Consider the following 7,425-nt stretch of genomic DNA (forward strand, 5'->3'; position numbering starts at 1 on the left):
TTAAATCTTGGCTTTCCCATCTACTAGTTACATGATGCTGGCAAATTATCTAAACTTTCTGTGCCTCATTTACTCATAGATGAGATGAGGAAAATAACAATACTGATGTTTTGAGAACTCAATGAGTTAACATATATAAACTATCCAGAACAGCTTAGGATATAGTAAACATAGCTTTGTTCATTTCTCTGGATCTGCTTTTCTTCGTTCCTTCCTCTCTCCTTTCTTCCTTCCTTCCTTCCTTCCTTTCTTTTTTCTTCTTTTTCTTGCAATAGTACCTATTTTTAAGTGTACAATTCAGTGGCACTAATTATACCCACAATCGTGTGCAACCATCACCACTATCTAATTCAAAATCTTTTTCATAATCCCAAACTCTGGAAGCATTAACCAATAACTCACCATTCATCCTTTCCATCATCCCCTGATAAAATTCTTTTATTCCCAAGTGTGGATTTACTTAAAAATTGTAAAGATTTACATATTCTTTTTATTACATGTAATAAACAGTATTTAGCTTGAAGTTAAAACTTTCAAAGTTATTTAAAAAGATGTTTTTAAGATGTAGACATTTTGAAAGATCCAAAAAAGCTAAATATGTCTTGCAATACAGGTTTATCCTTAAATATTCACATCTCAAAGCTGTTTCGAGAAGACTAAAAAAACTGGCTAAAAGTAAGTTACAATTGGCAATGATTAATTGAACTCTCCTATCTTTGGAAGGGCATATTAATGACACATAGTGAATTTAAAGTTACAAGAATTTAACAGTTTAATCAAGCATATAGTTTGTACAAATGGTCTTAAATTGTCACTGCACTTGTTCTTGGAGTGATTACTGTATCAGGAAAAGCATACCTCACCAAAACCACAGCATCAACTCTTTTCAAAGAGTTTCTGATTTTCAACTCACGAGAGGAAAACAGCAGTTCATGACAGCATCTCTTGCATATGGGATGCATGGTAGACTATATCAGGCCATTCACAAGAACTGCAATATGGTCATTCCCTTCTTGTGTCACCACAAAGAAGCACACAGTTTAAATAGGAAACAAACAAAAAAAGAATAGTTAATAATTGTTGTAAGCAATCTTGTTTCAAATATTTTCTTCAATTGCTTCACAGAATCCGTTAAAAAGCTCATAATGACTCAGGCAGGATTACGTCTCAGGGTATAAAACACTGCAAAAAGTTTTATGCCATCAGGAAGCTTAGCAATCTAGTTCTAAGATAGAACAGAAAATGCTGCATACAAAGCATTGTGCAAAGATACCTCAACCTGGTGTGAAAACTAAGGGACGAGGCATCCAAAACCTCTGTGGTCAGGCTGTGCTCTTTTTCACCCTGGTCACTCAGGAAGCTCTGCAGTTTCTCCATGGCCATTTTCCTGGGCTGCCCTGTCAATTACTTCGCCTGCTCTTCCTACCCAGAGGCAATCCCTGGTAACCTTTAACCTACTTTCTATCTATGAATTTTCCTATTCTAGATATATCATTAACTGGAATCATGCAGTATTTGTCCTTTTATGACTGATTATTTCACTTAAAACAATGTTTTCAAGGTTCATCCATGTTGTAGCATGCATCAGAATTTCATTCCTTTTTAGGGCTTAATAATATTCTGTGGTAGGTATATATCACAATTTTCTTACCCATTTATTTGTTGATGGACATGTGTTTTGTTTTGTTTGTTTTACTTTTTGGCTATTGTGAATAATGGTTCAATGAACACTTGTTTGGATCCCTGTTAATTTTGGGGAGTGTAAACCTAGGAGTGGAATGGGTAGGCCATATGACAACTCTTTATTTAGTTTCTTGAGGAACTACCTAACTGTTTTCCCATGTTACCTTTCCATTATTTTACATTTCCACCATCAAGGTACCAAAATTCCAGTTTATCTACATCCTCATTAGCACTCATTATTTTCATTTTTAAATTTTATTTTCTTCTGTCCATCTTAATACATGCAAAGTGATACTTTATTGTGGTTTTGATTTGCATTTCTCTAGAATCTAATGATGTTGAACATCTTTTTATATTCTTATAGGCCATTTGTTTGTCTTTGGAGAAATGTCTATTCAAGTCCCTTGCCCATTGTTTGTCTTTTTGTTGAATTTTAAGAGTTCTTTAAATATTGTGAATTCTAAATGCTTATCAGCTCTAGGATTTGCAAATATTTTCTCCCATTCTTTAGGCTGTCTTTTCAATTCCTTGATAGTGTCCTTTAATACACAAAAGTTTTAAATTTTGATAAAGTTCAAGTTATTTTTTGTTGTTGTTGCTGTGCTTTTGGTGTCATAGTTAAGAATACATTGCCAATCCCAAGGTCATGAAGATTTACCCCCATGTTGTCTTCTAAGAATTCATGGTTTTTAGCACTTACATTGTTGATCCATTTTTAGTTAATTTTTGTATATGATATAAGGTAGATGTCCAATGAAATTCTTTTTCATGTAGAAATCCAATTGTCCCAGCACCATTTGTTGAAGAGATTATTCTTTACCCATTGAGTGGACTTGGCATCCTTGTCAAAAAGCAATTGGCCATAGCTCTACGTTTTATTTCTGTACCCTCATTTCTGTATACACAATTTTCTGAAAAATGGGTTAATTGTTTTCATGGAAAGATAGATGGTTATGATAATCTCTCCCTCCTTGCTAAAAAAAAGTTAAATTCTGCTATTTAAAAAAAAAAATAACATTGTCATTTTTTTTAAATGCATCTGTTAAAACTATGGGAAAGTAATGGAAGGGGGAGGAAAATATATGATTATGATGGAAAACTCAGAATACTGATCTTCTTTATTGAATAAAATAAAATATATATAAATATATAAAAACATATTTTTATTTCTCTTGATTTAGAAAGGAACAGAATAAATCATATTCTGCATTAAGGTTGTCTTTAGAAATAAAACAAGACCAATTAGATAAGCATTTATTAAATATACATATTTTCTTTTAGCATCTTGGTCTTTGTGTGGCTATAGAGCAGTAGTTCTTAAATCGTGGTCCTTAAGCAGCAGGAACAGCAACTGAATGCTGGTAAGAAACACAAATTTGGTGGCTCCAGGCTGAATCTACTGAATCCGAAAGTCTGGGAGGAGGCCAAGCAATCTGGGTTTTAACAAGGAGATTCAAAAGCAGGGTAAAATTTGAGACCCACTCACTAGTAAATAAAGATAATAAAATATCCATGACCTCAGATGAATGGCTTCTCTACTTAACCTGCTTTAATTTGCCCTAACCAGCATCAGATCAGAGGACCTGAATATATTAAGTTTTCAACAAATGTTTATTTTGAATAGGCAACTATTATCTAATTAAACCTTGAGTTAGCTTCTGGAAACAAGAGGAAGAAGGCAAAGCATCAGCACTCGGGGTGCAACAAACTTGCACAAAAGCCTTTGAATCACTGATAAGCTGAGGGCTTGAAACAGTTATCCCCAGAGAATGTCATCAGAACCTCAGAGAGTTTTACTTAGCTGCCTGGGTGGAACAGGAAAGCAGAGTGGAAGCTTACTCAGAAGAAAAGAATCTAAGCTGAATTTTTAAGGGTGAATAGAAGTTTTACAGAATGACAGTGGGTAAAGGCTATTTCTTGCAGGGGTAATTATCCATGGAAATATGATACAGCAAGGCTCATGTGAGGATTTGGGACATAACAAGTCATTTCCTTTTGGAGGAGGTATAGTGCACATAGAAGCTGACTGTGCATGGCCAAAATTGAAATTAGAGAGTCAGTAAAGGCTGAATCTTGAAGAGCCTTGACTACTATGCTTATTTAGGTGGCATTCATCCAGCAGGCACTGTGCATCATGGAAACATTTTAAGCCGGAAAGGAAAACAAATATCCTTAAATTTTAGAATAACGATGTTCACAGCTGAATAGTTGATAACTGGGAAAGGAGTCAGAGAGAAGAAAGAGAAATGTGTTAGATGTTTATCATCTATTGTAATAACTTGCTAATACATCTAAAGTGAAACAGTAGTTTGGATACATATAAATATGTATTTGTTCATAGCACTAGTATTTGTAGTTTAAGATATGAATTTTCTATTATTTATACTATTAGTGATATCTTCACTGATACAAGAGGTAAAAACTCTTTTAAACAAATGTATTAAAGATCTCAATAAAGAATGTAGTGACTCTGTTGCAAAGAAATTTTTTGTTTTAAGCCAAATGAAGAAAAATATTTGCACAGATGATTTTTCCATTTTTCCCCCAAGTTTGTAACTTTAAGGGGCATTTGAAATGTATACTTAGAAACATTTCCTTAATAATTGGTTTCTAGGATATGGTCCTCATTTTAGGAAAGAAAAAGATTAATCAGTTGGATTCAAAGTAGTAATATATAGGTTTAATAGCATGGAATTTTTGATAGACACACCATTTTCTTTCCTCTTACTGAACTTATGTTGTCAACTGGTTATTTTTAAATTGGTGTCTATGTCTTATTTCCTCACTGAAAAAATTTTCACAACTAAAGATAATGATTCTCCCCTTTCCTCTTTTTATTCTCCCTTCCTAATATTTCCATCACCCTTAGTGAGGGCCTTTAAATAAAATAATGATCTTCTTTCCTCTTTTGTTCTTTCTTCCTTTCTAATTGCTTGGGACCTATAGATTCAAGCAACCTATGTACTAGGAGTCATCTTCCATATACCCAGAGAAACTCCTACAATAGGCCCATGAACTATTAGACATTATATGTGACTAGATCAGAGAAGACCAAAAGATATCACCATTAAATTGCAAAATGAACACTCATTTCTGATTAAGCAGACAGAATATACTATTTCAGGAAATCTAAACTCTCAAGAAAAGTTTACCTTTTAGTAATAAAAGATGATATATTTAATAAATTGTTATGAAAAATAAACCGTACTTGGAAATAAATCAAAAGGAAGTTATACTGAAACATTGCCTAGTAGGCCCACAAAAAATCATTTAATCATCCAGGCCTATGTTTGACTTGCTGTTTATTATTAAGTCTTGAGCCTATGAAGTTACATCTTAACTTGTGGATTTTTGTCTGGTAGACATGTAAATTGCCTTCTGTCTGATAGAACCAATTGCCCCAAAGGTTACGGTTTTGTTGCCTTATTGAACATTAAGCAGTTTGTATTTTACCAAGTCCTTGCTCAGTAGGAGGAACTAGGAATATCTCTGGAGCCTCTTCTATGCAACACCAATCTCATTTATGAGAGCTCTGCCCTCATGATCCAATCACTCCCCCGAAGATCTCACCTCCCAATACCATCACTTGGGAGTTAGGATGCAAAATATGAATTTGGGGAGAACACAATCAGACCTTAGCATAGAGTCTATAAATATTCAGAAATGGTCTTTGTAGTGTGTCAGCTTGCCTAGGATAAACTACATTCTCCAGGATTGCCTTTCTAGTATGTTTCCAGATATGGTGGACGACAGAGGTATTCTTCCTGAGAGACAGAGGTATTCTTCCTGAGAGCCAGAGGACAAAAAGGAAGCAGCAACCACTTGCTAGCAAGAATCTGTGTTCTCCCAGTTATCCAATCAAATCCTATCCTAGGTGCTGCTGTGAAGAGATTTTGCAGATGTAAATAAAGTTCCTAGTCAGTTTTACTTTAACTTAGGGAGAAAATTCTTTGGGTGGGTCCAATTTATTCTGTAGGAGGGCCTTAAAAGTGGTCTAAGCCTTCCCTGAAGACACACCCTGAGCTCTGCTGGGTTCCAACCTGCTTCTAACCATTCTTTCCTGACTGCCTGTCACAAAAACCTTTGGCTCATGCCTGTGGATGCCAGTCTGCTTGTGATCTTCCTTTCCTGACTTTCTGACCTATGGGACTTCAGATGCGCTTAAGCAGTCCTCACAAATTATAAACCAATTCCTTAGAATAAAACAATAAGCAAACAAATCAATAAATGTGATTGGGAGGAGGAGGGGTATATCTATATATCTTACTTATTCAGCTTACCTGGTTGAACCCTGACTGATAAATCTCATTAATAAGTTAAATAAACCTTTGCTATGTTTATTCTATATTTGTATGAATCATACTGTTTTTTTAAATTTTATTTATTTATTTTATTTGGGGGGGGTACACCAAGTTCGATCATCTGTTTTTATATACATATCCCCGTATTCCGTCCCTCCCTCGACTCCTCCCCCACCCTCCCTCAAGTCCCCCCCACCCTCCCCGTCCCAGTCCTCTAAGGCATCTTCATCCTCGAGTTGAACTCCCTTTGTTATACAACAACTTCCCACTGGCTATCTATTTTAAAGTTGGTAGTATATATATGTCTGTGCTACTCTCTCACTTCGTCTCAGCTTCCCCTTCACCCCCGCCCCCCCCAAACCTCGAGTTCTCCAGTCCATTCTCTGTATCTGCGTCCTTGTTCTTGTCTTGTCACTGAGTTCATCAGTACCATTTTTAGATTCTGTATATGTGAGTTAGCATACTATATTTGTCTTTCTCTTTCTGACTTACTTCACTCTGTATGACAGACTGTAGCTCTATCCACCTCATGACATAGAGCTCCATCTCATCCCTTTTTATAGCTGAGTAATATTCCATTATATATATATGCCACATCTTCTTTATCCATTCATTTGTTGATGGGCATTTCAGTTGCTTCCATGTCCTGGCTATTGTAAATAGTGCTGCAATAAACATTATGGTACAAGTTTCTTTTGGGATTATGGTTTTCTTTGGGTATATGCCCAGGAGTGGGATGACTGGATCATATGGTAGTTCTATTTGTAGTTTTTGAAGGAACCTCCAAATTGTTTTCCATAGTGGCTGTACCAACTTACAGTCCCACCAACAGTGCAGGAGAGTTCCCTTTTCTCCACACCCTCTCCAGCATTTGTTGTTTCCAGATTTTGTGATGATGACCATTCTGGTCGGTGTGAGGTGATACCTCATTGTGGCTTTGATTTGCATTTCTCTGATGATTAGTGATGTTGAGCATCTTTTCATGTGTTTGTTGGCCATGTGTATGTCTTCTTTGGAGAAATGTCTATTTAGGTCTTCTGGCCATTTGTGGATTGGGTTATTCGCTTTTTTGGTATTAAGCTTCATGAGCTGCTTGTATATTTTGGAGGTTAATCCTTTGTCCGTTGTTTCATAGGCAACTATTTTTTCCCATTCTGAGGGTTGCCTTCCTGTCTTGTTTATGGTTTCTTTCACTGCGCAAAAGTTTTTAAGTTTCATGAGGTCCCATGTGTTTCTTCTTGATTTTATTTCCATGATTCTAGGAGGTGGGTCAGAAAGGATCTTGCTTTGATGGATGTCATAGAGTGTTCTGCCTATGTTTTCCTCTAGGAGTTTGATAGTGTCTGGCCTTACATGTAGGTCTTTAATCCATTTGGAGTTTATTTTTGGGTATGGTGTTAGGAAGTGTTCTAATTTCATTCTTTTACATGCTGCTGTCCAA

At 35.8% G+C, this 7,425-nt stretch overlaps 1 pseudogene; it reads right to left on the reverse strand.

Moving 5' to 3' along the window:
* Positions 1–904: 904 nt before the first annotated feature.
* Positions 905–1,377, reverse strand: LOC130853069 (vesicle transport protein SFT2A-like; annotated as a pseudogene).
* Positions 1,378–7,425: the final 6,048 nt, after the last annotated feature.

The sequence above is a fragment of the Hippopotamus amphibius genome, chromosome 5 (genome assembly GCF_030028045.1).
Source record: "Hippopotamus amphibius kiboko isolate mHipAmp2 chromosome 5, mHipAmp2.hap2, whole genome shotgun sequence".
NCBI classification, from domain to species: Eukaryota; Metazoa; Chordata; class Mammalia; order Artiodactyla; family Hippopotamidae; genus Hippopotamus; species Hippopotamus amphibius.